Below are 19,115 nucleotides of genomic sequence, written 5' to 3' on the forward strand. Positions count from 1 at the left end.
TTTGATAAAACTTTCCGAAGACAGGAATGTTTACTTTTTGAAGAATTTGTGAATTGACCATTTTAGTGGTCACTTCGATGCTTCTCTAGATGAAATCACTAAAGTTGCACCATTATTTTAAAGTGGAGAAAGTGGCTATGCCTGAAGAAAAAAAATTAGTTTCAGCAGAAAAGGAACCCAAAGTGATTTTCAAAAAGTCAAACATGCAGAGAGACAGTAGCACATAACAGCATCTGGGAAGCCGGCACAGCCACACGTCCGCGGCTCACCCAAGACGTCACACACCAGCCTCTGCGTTAGGCTCCTAACAATCTCTGCTAATGAAAACTCAGCCAATCGGAACTGGCCTCATCCTCTTGGGGGTCTTCAGAAATTACGACCAGGCTGGCTTTGATTTATATCACCCATGTTCTTGTCAGGAAAACTGGGAGCTGGGCGGGGGTTAGGGGTTTATTTACCTGGCGGGAAGCAGGCTAAGGTGTGGCCTAAACACTGTCTTCGAGTGACGAGGCCCTGTCACCAGGAGAAGAATGCCTGGTGCTCGTCACCAAAGGCAGAGCAGGAAAAGGTGAGGGTGAATTGTTGCGTGAGGGTCTTGTCTTCGATATAATCAGCTTTTTGACATGAAGGCCAATAGGTCATTAACTGCTTGAATGCTCGATGAGGGGGGCTGTGAATTTCCTTTCTCTGTACACTTCTGATACCCTATATTAAGATACTCAGTGGGGCTTTTCCAGTTGTCATCCTAATTTAAAAATTCGGGCCTCCAGCTGAGGGAAAAGGAGTTCTGGGTACCCCATATTCCAGAGAAATTCTCTATCAGTCAGGCATCTGACAGCTGGATCAGACTCCTGCCCCCATAATAGAAAAAGCCCTACAGTAACTGCCCACCACGTTATATCCCTCTCCTCAGTCTGTATGGGAGGGGAGTGAGCAAGAGTAACGAGGGGCTATTGATCTGGGGGGCATTGGTGGAATGTTCCTAAAGAGAGGTCATTTCCTTCCCTTCTCCTTTCTGCACCTCCACCTCCCCCCCACCTGGCCCCAACCTGAAATCAAGTAAGGGAATTCAAGAGAATTACTCATAAAGACTGGGGAGCCTTAAGAAGGAAGATCGGGACCTCATTTTGCATTTGGGCTTCTGTTTAGGCAGCAGACTGTGTGCACTACACAGGAAAAGGGAAGCGGGTGGAGAAAGATGGCGGAGCTGAAGAGGGGGAGCAGGAGAGCCCACTCTCTCATCATTGGAAGGCTGAAGATGCGTGAGCTTCTCATGAATAAGTGGACACTGTGGAAAGTGTCTACATTTGAGCCTACTTGTCTGTTCCCCGGCTGCCCACGGTGACACCTGACCCACAGAGGTGTTAGCAGAGAAATAGTGATGAAAAAGGAGAGGATGACAACTGAGAAGTAAAGAGATGTTTGTCCTTATCCCCAATCCCTCCTCCCAGTCCCTAACTTCATAGGGAATACAGACTGAAGAGGAGAAGGGAGATGTCTATCCTGATGCTGGATGGATAAGAATGAAGTTGTAAACTAGATTCAACTGGTTTCACAGCTGAAGGTGAACAGGAAGTCTCGAAATCTACCCAAGATGCTCCCAGGTGGCGGGAAATACCAGTGTCAAAAGTGTTGCAGCACATACCACTCCATCCCTATTAGAATGGTGGAAATCCCAAACCCTGACAGCAGCAGATGCTGGCAAGGATGTGGAGCAACAGGAACTCCCATTCATTGCTGGTGGGAATGGAAAATGGTACAGGTACTGTGGGAGACAGTTTGGCAGTTTCTGACAAAATGAAACATACTTTTATCATATGACCCAACAATTGTGCTCCTTAGTATTTTCCCAAATGAGTTGAAAACTTATGTCCACGCAAAAATCTGCACATGGATGTCAATAGCAGCTTTATTCATAATTGCCAGAACTTGGAAGCAACCAAGATGTCTTTTGGCAGATGAATGGATAAACAAACCAAGGTATACCCAGACAATGGAAGATTATTCAGTGTTAAAAAGAATTAAGCTATCAAATAAGCTATGAAAAGACACAGAGGAAACTTAAATGCATGTTACTAAGTGCAAGAAGCCAGTCTGAAAAGGCTACATACTGTATGATTTCAACTATATGTTAGTCTGGAAAAGGCAAAACTGTGGAGACAGTAAAAAGATCAGTGGTTGCCAGGGGTTGGCGGGGAGAGAGGGATGCGTAGGCAGAGCACAGAGGATTTTTAGGAGAGTGAAATTATTCTGTATGACACTATAATGGTGGCCACATGTCATTATAAATCTATCAAAACCCACAGAACTTACAACACCAAAAGTGAACCCTTATGTAAACTACAGACGTTGGGTGGTAATGATGTGTCAACATAAGGGCACGATTGTAACAAATGTACCACTTCGGCGGGAGACATTGACAGTGGAGGAAGCTGTGCATGTATGGGGGCAGGGGGTATAAGGGAAATCTCTCCTTTCTGCTCAATTTTATCGTGAACCTAAAACTACTCTAAAAAATAAAGTGTATTTTTCAAACAGCATTGCAATGAAGACATGTGCTGTGGCAGAGACTGAGGCTCTGTTGATTGGTTTGCAACCAAGCCATTTAAACTTTCAGGAAAAGAAGGTTGCCAGCCCCGCCCAGCCCTTGCTGTGATCTGCCGTCATTCACTGGGCTGCGGAGGCTGTTCCGCACAAACTGAGAGCCTGAGCAGCAAACACGGAGAGTGGCTCAGAGGAAACCGACAGAGAACGCAGTTGAGTGGAAGCTGGCACGGAGTGGTCCACCAGCCCAGGCCCAGGGAGGAAGTCGGTGTGGCTAGAAGTCCACTCTCCACAGGAAACAGGAGACTGTGCTGTTCAGGAGTGTCCGAAATGGGGACACAATTAGGGTTCGGGATAGAGGCCAAGAGAATTGGGGGCAGGACCATTCTCACCAAGATGAAATTAAATTGACCATAGAATGTACCCATTGTTTTCCCCGCATATGATTTATTTTTTTAAAAAAAGACATTTTTGTTTTAGTTTTGAGAACTTCGGAGCTAAACTTGCCACAGAGGATTACAAGGATGTTGGGCATATCAGTATAGCAACAGTGCTGAGCCAGAATAAATACAAGGATGGATTGAGAATATTAGTGAGAAGCATCTTTAATTATAATGATTTGTGCCTTAATGACCCAGTATGTTGGCAGTATCATAGCTAAAGATACTAGAATATGATTTTCATCATAACAGTTCTCTTTTAAAGATATTAGACTCTTAACAGACAGTACAAAAAGAGCTTTTATAGCTTACAGATGGGGAGGATTCTCAGTTGAGAACAGTGACTGCCTCATGACTGCAGGTGTCCCCTCTCATCCGTAGTTTTGCTTTCTGTGGTTTCAGCCATCCGAGGTCAACCGAAGTCCAAAAATATTAAATGGAAAACTCTAGAAATACTCAATTCATAAGTTTAAAATTGCCCACCATTCTGATGAAATCTCAAGCTGTCCTGCTCTGTCCTGCCCTGGGCCTGATCATCCCTTTGGTGGATCCATGCCACACACACCACCCGCCAGTTAGTCACTTAGCAGCCGTCTTGGTTATCAGATCTGCTGTGGTGGTATCGTGGTGCTCGTGTTCAAGGAACCCTTATTTTGTTTAATAATGACCCCAAAGTGCAAGAGTAGTGATGCTGGCAATTCAGACATGCCAAAGAGAAGGAAGCAAAGTGCTTCCTTTAGGTGAAAAGGTGAAAGTTCTTGATGTAACGAGGTGAGGTTGCTACGATCTATGGTAACTTCTATTACGGTATATTGTTATAATTGTTCTATTTTATTATTAGTTATTGTTAACCTCTGACTCTGCCTAATTTACAAATTTATCATAGGTATATATGTATTGGAAAAAACATAGTATATATGGGGTTCAGTACTATCTGTGTTTCCGGCATCCACTGGGGGTCTTGGAACATATCCCCCATGGATAAGGGGAGACTACTGTATTCTCATAAGCTTCAATAGGCTTGGGCAGTTGTAAAAAAGCAAACTTCAATATTGGCTTACCTACAAGTGTTCAGTAGGACAGGGATAAAAAAATGGCTAAAATGGCCTTCGTGGGCTGGCTAGCTGTTCAACCTTGTCCTCCTACACGTATAAATAAGTGCACTCCAAGGAGGGGGACCCCGGGAAGCACTCCAGAAAGAGTGTGCGAAGGACAGACTGAGAACCCTACGGTCAGAAGACAATAAGAAAGAGTTTCCCTGGCTGAGAGAAAGGAAAGGCTGCTTGGGGATTTCCAAAAAAGAGCCTGACAACCTCAACTACAGGTGAGGGTCCATTTGGGGCAAACTTACACACACTGGCACATCGCTAAAATGCCACCGTCTGAGTCTGGATTGCAGAAGCATGTCAAGGCTGACACTGTATCATGTACAAATAAAGTCCTTCCGGTAGCAAATTCTTTTGCTTTCCTCAATGGATTCACCTCATATCCAATTCTAAGAAATGACAATGGTGGCAGGTGGAAGAGTTTCTCCGTGAAACAGAGCCTGAGGCCAAGGCTTCTGTGCTCCTACTTTCTCAGGGAGTGCAAAGTCAGGGAAGCAGAGAGAGGGATAAGGAGCATGAGGCAGGGAAGCAGGGAGGGGCAATAAGAAGAGGAGTATGGAACTAGCCACCATGTGGCATCCACGTGACTGACTGCTTGCTCACAGGCTTCTTCTGGAGGCTATTGGACATACTGGGTCTCAGGAAAGTTGGGTTGAAGGGAAGAACAGGGAATAACTTAACTAGGGGCTCTTGTCTCCTACTGCTCAAAGATTCCAACACTGGGTGTTGGCTTCCCTGCACTTGCATGTCTAGCATGCCTGGGCATCAGAGTGAGTCCAGTGGAGTGTCATATCTCAGCATCAACAGGGAGGCACTAGGCCACAAGGTGAGAGGTACACAATGTGGGCAAGATGCAAGGTGCTGTGCAGTCAGTTGGGGAACCCAAGCAGAGCTGGTCATTGCAACAGGAGCTGGAGCAGAATGAAACGGCCCATGGTCCCAAAGCCAAGGTGATCTGAAGCAGTGCATAAGAGATTTTTGCTATACAAAGGGGGTTAGACTACAAGACCCCACTATCTCTTCCTTCTACCACGGCTAGACCCACTTTTCCTCACCCAGATTTTCAGACCCATCATTACTCAAGCAGCTTCAGCTTACCCTAACCCCTTCCCAAATTTGCTTTGCTGAATATAGAATCAGCCTCCTCGTCGGGCTAAGTTGGTGCCCTTCTGCCGACCACCCAGCCCCCACCTTATGCCTAGAGTCATTCTTCTTGTTCCCTTGCCCCAAGGGGAGCAAGTGTCTGTGCTGGCCACCATGCACACCTAGCTCACAGCTCAAAACTCACAACATGGAGTTTCTCCAGGCAGTCTTTTTGCTGGTACAAATTCTGCTTTGTCTCTCCAGTAACTTACCACTCCAGTCACCTTACTTGTCCCCCCAGCTTCCAGAGATACCTGGATCTGTGCCTCCACACACATGCTCAGTGCCTATCCCTGTCTCCCAGGACAGATTCCTTATAGCCACATCCTGTAGGACAGGACTATGGGGTGTCTGCGCATAAGACCTCTCATTTCTGGATCCCTCCACTTTGATGGGCATTTAGCTTCTTCTTGACCCCTAGCCTGGTCCGGAGATTGATTTTAATCTCAGACACTAACTTCGCTCCTTTGTTAATCCCCTCCCACCAGTTGGACCTGCTCATCATAGTGCCCTGGTCTAAAACCCAGCATCTGCCTGGCCCTATACATGCCCTGTCTGGCCGCCACGTCTTCTCTGCAAATCCAACACTATGATGACAACAGCAAATCAGGAGTTGATAGAGACTTGGTCCTTTGTTGGCCTCCTGCAGAGTTCTGCAAGTGTCTCGCTGGGTAAAGGGTACATGCCACCTCCATGGTCAGGTAGAGACAGGGATGCAGACACATGCTACTTATCACTGGGCTGAACGTGGACAAAGCCCCAGGTGATTCTGTACATGGGTGAAACTGGGCTCACCAGCCTGGAAACAGCCACAGAGAGGAAGGGGGTCACTCAGTGGGGGCCCTAGAAAATCCACCCTATCCTAGAGCATCTCTGTGATGGAGCACACACCTAAGCGAGGGGCCAGGTGTTGTCTGTTACTCTCGCTCTCTTTGTCTCCACTTCTCTCTATACCTCTTCTCTACTCTGACTTTCTTGCCATTTTATCTTTCATAGAATGCTATTATACAGATACAGGCCAGCAGCTTCCTGGCTGCAGACCGAGAACAGAGCCCCAGCTCTCTGACTCTAAGTCCGGGGCTCATTACCCTCCATCGCATGGTGTCTTGGCTCCCAGGAATCAGACGGAGAGGGCAGACTCTGAGGCCCCAGTGCAGGGTCTCTCTCCTGACTGGAGGAGAGAGTCAGTCAGGTGTGGTCAGGAGACACACAGAGCCAGAGCCAGAACCGGCTCCATTTTCCCTCTGCAAATCTGAGCTCTAAATGACTTGCCTTTGGGCATCTGTGCTCTGCCCACTAGCCCACAGCCATCTGGGCAGAATCGCTGTCTTGCTCTAGCTCGTCTGTCTGACAAGATGCCTCAAAGCTTTCTTTTGTCAACTTGGTGGAGTAAGAAACCATCATGGAGGTCATTGCCGAGTCTTATCACAGCAGTGTCATTCATGCTGCATTAATAAATTTCAAGTGCTTAATCATTCACATTAGTGGGAAGGGGGTTACATCCTTAGAAATGCTTTTTCCCAAGGTTAATATTTCATGCTAAGTCTATTTACTCTTTTGACAGGTTTATGACCTGTGTACAACAGTCTCATATGTTCAAAATAATGTTCAAATTGAAAGAGTATGATGACCACTTCACAATATAAAAAGTGCTCTTTGTAAGTCAATTTCAAATATCTTGTTACATTTGGGACTTGTGTCCAATCAGATATTTTTCTTTTAAAGATCTACCCCGCTTATTTTCCCAGGACTGTAATATTTGGAAAGGCTAGAAAGAGACTGTTAGCTTCTCTGGGGATCTCAAGAGTCTATGTGTTTCTTGTCCCCTGTTAAGCCCTAATTATCTTTAGACAACAGAAGGTGAGCTACTGAATTAAAAACTTTACGTGTCTGGAATTGTTACCCTAAATTTGGAACTGATCAGGAGTTTCTGCTTAGTTGGCTAGATAAAGGTGGTATGTTCCAGTGCTGGAAACATAGGCAACAAGTGTTCCAGGCCAAATGCTGTTTCTTCACATACGTTAATTTATCGAGTTCTTGTAACAACCCAGCAAGCTGGGCTTTATGACGTCCAATTCTCAGATAAAGAAACCAAGACTCAGAGCATAAATGACTAGCAGGACCAGTCTAGCAGCGCCTTGACTCCCCGGCTGGAATCTGCTCCAATCTGCTGGGACCATCACGATGCTTTGGACTCAGTTCAGAACCTACAGAAGCCATGGATGCTCTTCACACGGGTGCCTGGGACCCCACGGGACCTGATGGGGCAGGGTGAAACTCACAGGCCAACTCGTGAGAAAAAAAAGGGGATGAAGAAGGGCCTTTTCCTTAAATTCTACCAATATTGTAATTATTCTGGAAAAACAAATCCAACAACGGTATGTAGCGGTTCTTCTTGGCAACATAGTCCACGCGGCGAGACTGCTCCTGAACCCCAAGGCTTCCGCAGCAGCTCCTGCAGACAGGAGGGCGGAACTGCCTGCAGCTCAGCAGGAATCTACAGACTGCATTTCTCTTAGGGAAGGCCCTGCAGGAAAAGCCATCTAATTTTCCAAGACTTTTCTGTTCCTAAGGACTCACGTGGAGCTTTGCTATTTTTAAAATGGTCTAACGGCCCTGACTCCAATGTCGCCTTTTCCCAGGGAAGATCCTGCCCATCCGGCTGGAGCATGTTTGTGCCTGGCTGTCGGGCTCTATGCAGATCCATCCTGCCTGCACATCAGGGATTCGTCTGGGTCTAATTGAGGCCACGACACACATCGGGCAGGAACTCTTTAATTCCGTGTTCTCTTCAGTGTTTAGCAGATTGTGTTCACTCAACAAATGTTAAATGCCAGTAATAACCAGCACCTTCTCTCTCTAAATAACGCACTATTTTGAGACAGCATATACATGACCATTCTGATTTAATTTTTTATTTAGAGAACAGGAAAAAAAAGCCACACACAGATTCTGTCAGCAATGCTTGAATTTCAAAGTCTCAAACTGGGTCATGGTGACAGGATGGAGGATGCGGGAGGCTGAGGAGTCCAGACCCTCAAGGGATCTGGCGATGGTAACGATAAGAAGCCTCTCCAGCAGGTCTTCCGGGGGAGACAGGCTGCGGGAGAGGAAGGGCACTGGGTGGGCCTGCCACTGAGCCACGGTCAGGCTCTGCCAACACTGCCTATCTGTGCTGCATTTAACCAGTAGCTTCATCTGTGTGGGGCTCAGGGGTCAAAGTGGATCATATCTGAGAAAGGCCTGTTCAGTCACTTAAATTAGCATCTACTGAGCACATATTTATTGGGGTCCTAGTCTGCGTTCGATACAGAGAAAATAACGGCAAACACGGTCCTCACCCTCATGATCTTAGAATGGGGAAGATATTAATCAAATATTCTCAGAATAAGATGAAATTCAGGTGCAATGATGCGTAGAGGAGAGGTACAGGATGCACAAAAATAGGAGAGAATTCAAAATATCTAACAGGGACCAACTGACCATACCTCCATAGATCTTGGTGCCTGAAGGCTCCGTGCTGTGCCTGGAGGCAACTCGTTAGTGGCTGAAGGAAGTGGATGAAGGGTGGCGGCTGTTCACCAACTTGGGCAAAAATATTTCAATTTTTGCAACTAGTCTTCTAGCTGAATATTTCCATTGTGTAAGAGCTTATAATAGAAGGATTTGTCCTAGGCTGGAAGGTGGTAAGAGGCTTCAGGTGGGGATAACATTTGAGCCAAGACCTGAAGAATAAGTAAGAATTAGCTAGATGAAGAGAGGAGGAAAATTATTCCAGGCATAGTGAGTGGAGCATGTTCAAATGTCCTGTGGCAGGAGGGAACAAAATGTGTTTGAGAAGTTTAATGAAGTCCAGCATGGCTAGAGTGCATTAAGCAATGGGAGCATAATAGGGAATAGGCTGGGGAGTCGGATATGAGCCAGAACATGCAGGATCTTGCAGATCAATGAAAGGATTTCATTCCTTTTCCCTGTGAGCAATGGGAAGCCATTAGAGATTTTAAGCTGAGAACGTCATGGCTGGATTTGTATTGTACAAACACACTCAGGCTGCTGTATACAGCAGAGATTGCAGTAGAAGCAGGTGGAAGGCTGCTGTGGTCATCCAGGGGAGAGCTTGGTGGCTCACACTAGGACACTGGTGATAAAGGTGGAGAGTGTATAGTTTCTTGCTTGCTGAATTGGTAATGATGATCATTCACTGAGATAGGAAACACTTGAATAGGCCTGGGGCCTGTGGGCTATGGGAGTCGGGAGAGAGACAGTGGGAAGGGAGAGGGGCTGACCACGCTGAGATGAAGAGGCCTCTGCGGTACCCAGGGGAAACCCAAGGGCAGGAGAGTGGTGTGGATGGCGGTGTGCCTCTGCAAGTCATCTTCGTAGCAGTGGTCGCCGATGCCCAGACTGCAGAGACAGCCTCAGGAAGAGCAGGGGGCTAGGAGGAGCTTTGAGAAATTTTAATGTTAATGGCAGCCGTTCATCTGTGAAGGAGACTAAGAAAGAGTGACTAGAGTGGCCTGGAAAACAAGGTGTTCCAGTATCAAAGCAGCCAAGGAAAAAGAATATTTCAAGAAAGAGAGAGTAGACGACAACTGCCAAATACGCTGAGGGCTGAAAAGGTCCATGAACCTTCGGAGAGATTTTACTGAGGGGGTTAGTGAAAGCTGCTATGTTTTTCTTGTAACTTTTCACTTGAAACTATTTACAGACTCACGAGTAATTGTATAGTACAGAGAGGTCCCATGTACCATCTTCCAGCTTCCCCCAGTGGTAACGTCTTACCCAGCTACAACATTAAACCCAGGACACTGATATTGGCACAATACAATTAACTCGACTACAGACCTTAATGGATTACAGTAAAAGCTGCTTTGAGGAGCAATGGGGCCAGAAGACAAATTGGAGTGGCCGGGGCAGGGAGTGGAGAGAGGAAACAGAGGCAGTGCAGATGGTAAATGTTCACTGTATCCTGCTCTGTGCTAGGACGATGGCAGACAATGGGCATGGAGTGGAGCCCCGCGGAAACCTCCAGATCCACAGGATCCAGACAAGGAATCAGGAGAAAAGGAAGCTGAGGGCGACAATCTACCTCTGAAAGGGGCACCAGCACAAGAGGCCACATTGGGCCGGGTGCAGGAACTCTAGTGTGAGTCGCTGAGGACGCCCTCCCAGCCCTGGCAGGAGCAAGAGAAAGCATGCTCGTCCAGTGGCAGAGGCCTCAAGGCTCTTCCCCAGGACAGATTTTTCCGGGGAGTTTGTCCTCCCAATGCTCTCAGATTTTACAGACTGTTAAGAGCAGAGAACCTTTCGGCAGTCGAGCTCAAAACATTTTACAGCTATTACATTTCTAATTGAACTGAGAAGGAACTTTAGCTGGTAGGTTGGAGTAAGATATTCTTTACAAGGCCATTTTACAGATGAACACACCAAACCCCAAGCTCCAGGGAAACTCATGTCTCCTAACCACATAGCAAGGTGCTTCCAAGATCTCAGAATTCTGATTTGATGATGTTTCTATTCCATTACCTTGGAGGTCCCTACTTCCTGTGTTGCCCTGGATCTCAGGAAATAGATTCTACTGAGCTGTGTAAGTAGTCCCTGTTTCCGATGAAAGTATGATCATTGCTTATTTCCAGTATCACCCAATTTGGCTATCCTCAGGTATCAAGCAGCCAACAATACCATAGGACGTTTTGTGTTTGTCTCTTGTTCCAGTTGATGGATGGCCAACAACCAGAAAAATAATTCAGTATATGAAACTTGGAAGGATAGATTTTACCGCTCCTGCTCCACATTCTGACTCCTCCCCGACTCAGGCCACTCTCTGAAGCTCTGTTTTCAAGACGGAAGGAGGCAAAGGCACAGAGCGCAAAGCAGGAGAGGCAGGTCGAAGGTGGCACCAGGGCCTGGATCCCCATGGGGCTGGGGCTGTGGTCGGCCGGGCTGCAGTCAGACAGGTGCGCTGGGGGGGGGTCCCCTCGGCCTGTTTCCTTCCATCTCAGTGGACGAGTTTAGAGAGCACTGGCTGCTGTGGGAGAGAGGCTGCGACAGGAGGCCCCGGTCCTGCATACTAATGGGCATACTTCAATGACTCCTCGCCCCTCCCTCCAAAGGCAACAATCCCCTCTTCCGAAATCACCAGCTCTGAGCAGAGGAGGCTCGCTGCCATAGCAACCAAGCCTTCCAGTGCTGGGAAAACTCACCATAGAGATGTGGGGAGAAAAATTCCACAGTCGAATTTCCAAAGAAGAAGGGCTCCCAGGGGAGGGAGGCGGAGGGAGAACAAAGGTGTTGGGAATGATGTGGTCAGAGATGGGGAGCTTCCCTGGTTGAGGGCCGGGGGGCACTACACAAGGATGCACCCAGACACGCAGACCCGCAGAGATAAGACCAGAGGGGGCCTGGCACTGAGAGATGCCATCTACATATGCTAATGTTCATATCACCTCATCCGCGGGAGGCCCAGCACAGAAGAGTGAGGGTAGATGGTGTCTGTAACGGTCTTGTTCCATGAATAGAATGCCCCCTGTGTACTCAGGAAAATATAGTACAGAGGCTGAATGTGCTCTGATCAAATTGTGGACTTTGTCACTGACAGTTTTTGTTACTGTTTTTGCTCTAGTAGAAAATCGTATTTGAAACAATTATACTTCCTTTGAAAAGTGAGGAAATATATTCAATAAAACGTGTGTGCCTGCCTGCTGACTTGTTTCGGGAGAGCAGAGAATTCACCAGGTATGTTTGCTTGGAGGCAACCTGCTCCCCTCAACGCGACCAAGACTTTTTGATGTTGTTAGAGGGGAGACGTGGGCCAGCCGGGCTTGGCTCCTCTGCATCCTCTTTAATAGGACGAAAAAGCAACACACAGCTGTTTGGTGATCCCCGTCCTCAGCATTGTCTGAAGCTCTATCCTCTCCGAAACAGTTTAACTTAGTCCCCTCTGTTCTTTAAAGCTCCCCTTCAGATCCCTTTTCTTCCTGTTTCTAAAGCAAGGCAGCGCCTTTTGCGTCACGAGCCCGTGGCATCATTTCTGAAACCCCCTGGTGTGAAGTAGCTGGCGCGCGTGATGGCGAAAGGGGTGTTTAGTTCTCAAAACCAAAGCAAACACACACACAAATGTTCTCTTTGGAACCAACGTGGGAGAGAGTTTCTAAAGGCCGACCACAAGCTGATTGTGTTTCTGAGAGTCCCCTTCTCTCAAAGGAATGGGCGAATTCCGCCAAGCCTTTATCTTGCCTGACAACTCCCAGAAACAAGCCAGGACTGGGAGCTCCTTTCAGATCCAAGTCAAAACCCTGAGAGCAGGAGACGCCTGCACTTGGAGACTGAAGCCCCGGAAAACCACACGAAAACAGGAGGCAACTGGTTTTCAGATGGAGCAAGGGGTGCAGAGAAAAGCCTTATTCCGTTGTATTAATTAAGATACACAGCAATGTCACATTCATCTTTGTCCCGCTGATGTCATTTTTGACACAAAGACTTTGTAACATGCTTGACTCCCAAGCCCTGGCTTTCAATACGACATTTGACAAATCTTCCATTCATTTCTTTTCAACAAATATTTACTGAACAAACTCTGCTAGATGCCAGGGACACAAAGATGACTATCTGTCTGGCCTTCCTTTAGAGGGGATTGAAGATAAGACCCATCTCTTACATTTGCAGACTACTTCCAGTTTCCAAAGCACTTCATACACATCATCTAATTTAATCCTTGGGACCAGCCTGGAGTGTGTAGATAAAGCCCGTGCCGCCTGAGCAAGGACTGAGAGGCAGGAAACTCTGGATGAAAGATGCCCCCAATGTTGGGGGGGGTACCATCTTTGATATTACCTCCTTACTTTGCACCGAGGAAACCCGGGTGCTGAGAGCGTGTGCTCTCTGGGCACCTAGGCACAGGCTGTCTGGGGATGAAGAGCTTTTTGGGAGAGTAAGTAAATTAGCCTTCAAAGAAATCTTTGCAAGTGAGAACACTTTATTCAGAAAGAAAATTGACTTTACTTTCAAGGAAGACTGCAAAGAAGCTATTTTCAAAGCGATGGCTTCAGGAGGTAGAAAGAACACTGACCGAAGCTTTAGGAGTTTGATAGCTGGTCCTTCTCTGTAGCTTTTGGAAAATAAGGAAATTGGGATGGATTATTTCTAAACTGCGAGTAAAAATTTCTGCATGATTTACCAGGCAGGTTTGCAATTATATATGTTATTCAGCCGTCCTAAAAAATTGATCAAATGCAGTTTTAAAAATTATGCAATTGGTTATTACTTATATGTGTATTTATTTAATTGCCAACACTGGTCGAATGTCAAGAGCTAAATAGCATTTTCAAGGTCGTCTTCTTTTGAGGTCTCTTCTCTCATGTATTATGGGAAGATTACGGATGGAAAGCATAATGCCTGGGACAAAACAGGCATTCCATAAATATTTGCTTCATAAATATATGAAGACATGGATGAATGAATGAATGAGGAACAGATAACTAGGCAGCAAAGAACAGAATTTTGTAGTGGTGCAGAACTGGAGAATGTAAAAGGATATCCCTCTGGGAAATGGATCAAAGCGTCCCCTGCCCCAAACAGAAGTCATGTGACTTGAGAAACAAAATAGCATCTTGGGGTGGGTGGGTACATCTGTACATGCAGTTTCAATTTTACTAATTTAGTCCTACTACTATTTTCTTAAGATTAATTTGGTGATTTATTGCTACGTAGCTGAATTGCCTATATCCTCTGATCCTAGATACGCATTTGCATTTGGAAAGTGAGGTTACTCCTGTTGCAGAGCCAAGACAGCATGATTCTGTGCAGATCCAACCATCAGACGTAAATTCAGAGTCCTAGCTGACATCAAAGAGACTGGTCATTGTATGTCATCTTCTGCAGTCAGGTAAGCCATTTGCGGTACCCTCAGCTCCTCAGCAGTTTGGCCTGTGGCCGGCACACTGACAGTGCCTCCAAGGGTACGCCAACCCTGGCTGTTGTAGGTGCACATCCAAGGCCCTCACACCTTCTAGATGTCTCTCTCACCCAAGAAGCCCTTGGCTCCAGCCATGAGGTCTATCTACGGCCCTTGCAGCTCGTCCATTCGCTGTGGCCGTGTTTCCGGGGGAAATGCACCCAAATCTCTTCTGGATCTTGTCAATTCCCCACCATACTTCAAGATATAGCTCAGGCTTCTTGGTAACACTATGAAAACCCCCAACCTATGGGAACATTTAGCACTTACTCTTTCTAATAAAACTACTTATCAGATGAAACTCTGGGGTGTTATGACTTTATGCATACACTTTGTCTTTCTAACTAGATTAAAAACTCTTGCAGGGTGGGAACTGCATTTGGTGCACATCTGTGTCCCCACAATGCCCAGGAGGGATTAAAGAAGCATGTGTTGATTGATGCATAAGAAATAGATCAAGGAGTACATAATAAATACATTAAGGAAGTAAATACAGCATTTAAGGCCTCAAATTAGAAATTCCCAGCTTTGAAGTACAGGCAAACACATAGCATTACTTATATCCAGACAAAGTTGAAAAAAACGGCAAGTTCTTTTCTACCATCAAAATTCTAATTGTAAAACTAAATAAAATTTATATTTGCTGCATCATAAGTATAATTTTAGCAGTAGGAAGTTAAGCAATCAAGAAGAAAGTACTTAAAGAGAAAAACGGGAGCAGAATTTTCCCCTCACAGGCACCATTGCGTAGTTAATGCTTCTGCTCAGGAACCTAGCTTTTAAACCGCCCAACTTGGTGTGACTGACTTTTCATTCTTAATGCTTCACTACCCTTTGATCCCTTAAAAATGAATCATGAGCTCTAAATGTTTGCGAGGCTAAGAGGGGGATATAAAGAAAAGGAAAAAGAGGGAGAGAGTTTAAGTGATAGAAGAAAGGAAATAGTTCCTTTCTGCTTTCTCAGGGACTGGGGTTCCTCCTTCTGCGCTGAGTAAACAATGCTACTTGCATTTTCCTAACTTAAAAAAGAAAATGAGGGTGGTATTTCTTATCCATTTACTTTATAAAACTGTACCACAGTCCACAGGTCCGAGTCATCTCAATGTAGTCGCCAGATCATTTCTTCTTCCACCCAAACCAATTATTGACCAGGTATTGCTGAGAGCCCAATCCATTAAACCCCGGGGCTGGGCCAAGGTAAGGCTGCAATCGTGCCCTTTCAGAGGAGCACTAGGCACCAGGCCGAACTTCCCAGCAATTCCCTTTCACCTTGACACGCAAAATTGGGCTAATTTGGGATCTAAAATGCTTACTTTTTCATATCAAAAGACATCAAATCTATGGTCTCATTTACAGGAGAAAGTGTGATTTTTTCCCCTCACCCTTATCAGAAACAGCCCCAGCTAATTGACTTCACATTTCCTTAGTGAAATCACTTAAGATTTCAAAGCCCAATTATAAGATGATCTGTTCTAATCTAAAGGATGCTTTTACAGGGTTTTTGGATATACCTCAGACTATGTTGAGTGGAACAGTTAAATTAAAATCATCTTTCTGGACTTAAACACAGTGAGTGCAACAGTGGGGTCCCCAACGATAGGCACAAGACCTCTCTCGCTCGCTTGCTCTCTCTCTCCCTCTCTGTCTTTGTATCTCTCTTGCTCACTCTCTCCAATAACTCATCAAGTGGTCTCAGTAGATCTAAAGGAAATAAGTCCACCAACAAATGAGATGCATGAATGACCATGAAACTTGTTGATATGCGAAGGAGAAGCAGTTTCGAAGGTGGCAAAAATAGTTCCAGTGGTGACTGGAGCAATCGCTCCAAAGAATCACCATCAGAGCCCGAACTGGGGAGGGCTGAGAACTTTATAATTTGGCTTGAGGGCTGTTTATCAAAGGGGAAACATCTCTGGCCTTCAAGTAGCGACCAGATAATAACTGTAATTTAACCTGCTCATGCCTTGCAGACAGCAGCCACTTTTTCAAGTCTGGAGGCTGGCTCTGCAAAGAGCGGAGAGCACAGCTCTGTGTAATTAAAGCTCCAGCTGCAGAGACCTGCTCGTTAGAAATTCACAAAGTCCTGGAGAGGGTCTCTCTCAGCCTTCCCCACCGCCTCCCACATCCTCTCCTTGTTTCCTCGCCTTTCCCACCCTTTCTGGCTTTTATAATTTATCTCTGAAACTGCAGCAGAAAAACTGCAAAACACCTAAAAATCCCACTTCCTGACTAAACTGGGTGTTCCTTGAAGGCGGTCCTACTTATCTTAACACAGAGACTTAGTAAACACTGGCAGCATTAATGGAAGTTCCCTTTGCCCATAAGGACGCTGGCAAGAACATTACTTGTGTGTAAATGAGTCAGGCATCGTAAAGTCTTCAACACTATGTCAAATTATGCTTAACCAATTCAAGGAGGGTTGATTTTATTCTTCAGGAACATACTACAATAACATTTTTCCATATTTCTACCAAACAATGAGCTTAAGGATTAATTAGGCAGTAGCTATCACTCTTCATAAGTCAGTGGCATCGCTGAAAGGGCAGGCCACCAGCAGTTAGCTTTTCAGCAGAGGGATGGGTAAGATCGCAGGCTGTGCAGCGAACCCTACGCAGGTTCAAATGCCAGCGGTCAATGTCCAGCATCGTGTGGACAGAGGCAGAGCTTCTTCACCCTCATGGAGGAGCCCAGTGTACGCACGGAGCTGTTGAGCACACTTCCTGAGTAGCCCCGAGGTAGTGCTCCCTGGGGTTTGTCCTTAGTGAGGCCCAATAAATGCTAGTCAGTTTGGCCCGCTGATCACAGCTCCTTCAGATAGAGATACCAATTACAGGGTTTCAGAAAGGGAACTGCACTTTGTTTCCATCGTGGAAAAGGGACACTAAAATAACGTCAAGAGATCCGTTCACCCCTGATTAGGAATTCCCTATGCACCTGATTTAACCAAATAAAAATCATATCTCAACAAAAGGCTTGGCTGTTTCTACAAACACCTTTGCAAGGACAGATAAGTGATTTTTTTTTTTCTCCTTTTCCTAAAAAGACACAGTCTTGTACTAGTAGCCTAGTCAAAGGCATTTCTATGACAAGAGGGCAAAGTCATGCTCGCGGCCCATAACAGCCGCAACTCTACTGTCTTACTGTTTTATACGCTAACACTGTCTACAGTGTTCATAGCACGTTCCTTCATTTGATCTCCACAAAAATCTGCTGAAGATACAGGAGGAAGGTAACCAGAAATGAAATAGAGAGGTTAAGAGGCTTTTCTCTGACAATACAGTGAATCGGTGGCAAAGATAAGACTGGAACCTACGTACGCTGACTCTCAGCACCAAGAACCTTCTAGTTTACAGGTGAACTACTTCTTCATGAACCACAGTTAATTTTTAAAAATCCGAGTACATGCCGTGAACAGTTTTTGTCACACCAGATAGCGAGGGTTCTCAGCGAGGGGTCACCAGACCAGCAACATCTGCTTTACCCGAGAACTTGTTAGAGGTGTAAATTCTGGCCCCCAACCCCAGACCTGCTGAATCTGAACTCTGGGGGTGGGCCCGGCTGTCTATTTTACCAAGGCCTCCACATGACGCGCTGCACACCGAAGCTGGAGAACCACTGCCATAGAATGAGGAGGCCAACAATAACCAGATCCCTTCATTTTATCCTTGCCACAATTCCAAGGTATGCAATACTGTTGTCACAATCTTCTATGGAGGAAACCGAGGCTCTAAAAGAACAGCCTTTCTAAGACCAGGAGGTAAGAAAAAATTGAAACTCAAACTCACATCTGCCTCACTCGTGCCCACGGCCCCACCGCCTCGCAACAAGTACAACTGTCAGAAAGGGTTTTACTAGAAAGAGTTCAAATCAGCTTCTCTGTAATTTCTACCCAAATAAGGCTCTTCTTTTCCCTCACAATAGACCTTTACTTTAAAAATGATGGTTATCATGCCCCCCCACTCCCATCATATAATTTGGGGGATGGGATGTTAACATAACCAGTTTTTCACACTTGACAGTGGAAATCTGAAAATGATGATTCCATTTTCAAGGGAATGATCACAAACACCCAATTCCCGTGGAATCCAGGCTCACAGTGCTAAGGGCACTTTTCACGCTACTCTGAATTTGCAATTGAAGAATACTTTTGATCACTGAGCTCTTCAAATGGTTGGCACTTATTTTCTAAGGGAATAAAAATGTAATTGAGTTCAATTTCCATAACTAGAACTGGCTCAAGGGTTCAAAGAGAACTGCTTATAGTTAGGCAAAGAATTAAAATAATGGTGAAGGCCTAAATTAGCACAGGAAACCCCCTGATGGAGGTCTTGACAGCTGTCCTTCAAAATATTTTTGAAAGAACAACAGGTGCTCTGTGGTTTTGTTCTGGAATCTGTTGATGCTGATCCCCAGGACAGGGCCTGTGTCTAAGTGGTTGCATATTTCATTTTATGTTGCCTCTCTCCAGCAATCTTACCTTGGGGTCATTAAGCTTCCAGGGAACCAGGGGAAGAGAACTGATTATAAACTTGAAGAACAGCAATTTCATATAAGATGCTGTTAAAGGGCAAGTAGGTAGTAATTTTTAAGACTAAAATTGGTAACACTTAAGAGGGCTTTTTTCCTCAACTCATGCGTCTGCAAAATGATCTCAATACAAGACCTAACTCAGAAGGCCAGAATAGCAAGTACCCTCTCCTGCTTCCCTATGCTTCCTTCACCCAAAAGAAGTGAGATGGGGTGGGGGAAAAATAAGACAGAGAAAGAAAGAATCTGCCACAGCTCTGAGAAAGAAATCTAATTTGCTCAACCACGTGTTGTCCATCCCCTTTGATAAATAATCATACATTACTATATTTTGTCTACATATCTTTGTGAAATGAGGACTAACTTAGGATCTATCTCTTCTTCAAAATGGTTTTTAAGTCA

General features: G+C 45.6%; 1 protein-coding gene and 1 long non-coding RNA gene across 19 annotated transcripts in view; one reads left to right on the forward strand and one right to left on the reverse strand.

The window, feature by feature from the left end:
- NTRK2 (neurotrophic receptor tyrosine kinase 2) overlaps positions 1-19,115 on the reverse strand; it is a 345,316-nt gene that overhangs the window by 24,206 nt on the left and 301,995 nt on the right. The gene's annotated exons all lie outside the window — the stretch shown is intronic.
- Positions 11,053-14,487, forward strand: LOC138920394 (uncharacterized). The gene is made up of 3 exons (XR_011431492.1): positions 11,053-11,190; positions 11,859-11,968; positions 13,971-14,487. It is a non-coding gene; the product is annotated as an uncharacterized lncRNA (long non-coding RNA).

This window comes from Equus caballus, chromosome 23, assembly GCF_041296265.1.
Source record: "Equus caballus isolate H_3958 breed thoroughbred chromosome 23, TB-T2T, whole genome shotgun sequence".
NCBI lineage: Eukaryota > Metazoa > Chordata > Mammalia > Perissodactyla > Equidae > Equus > Equus caballus.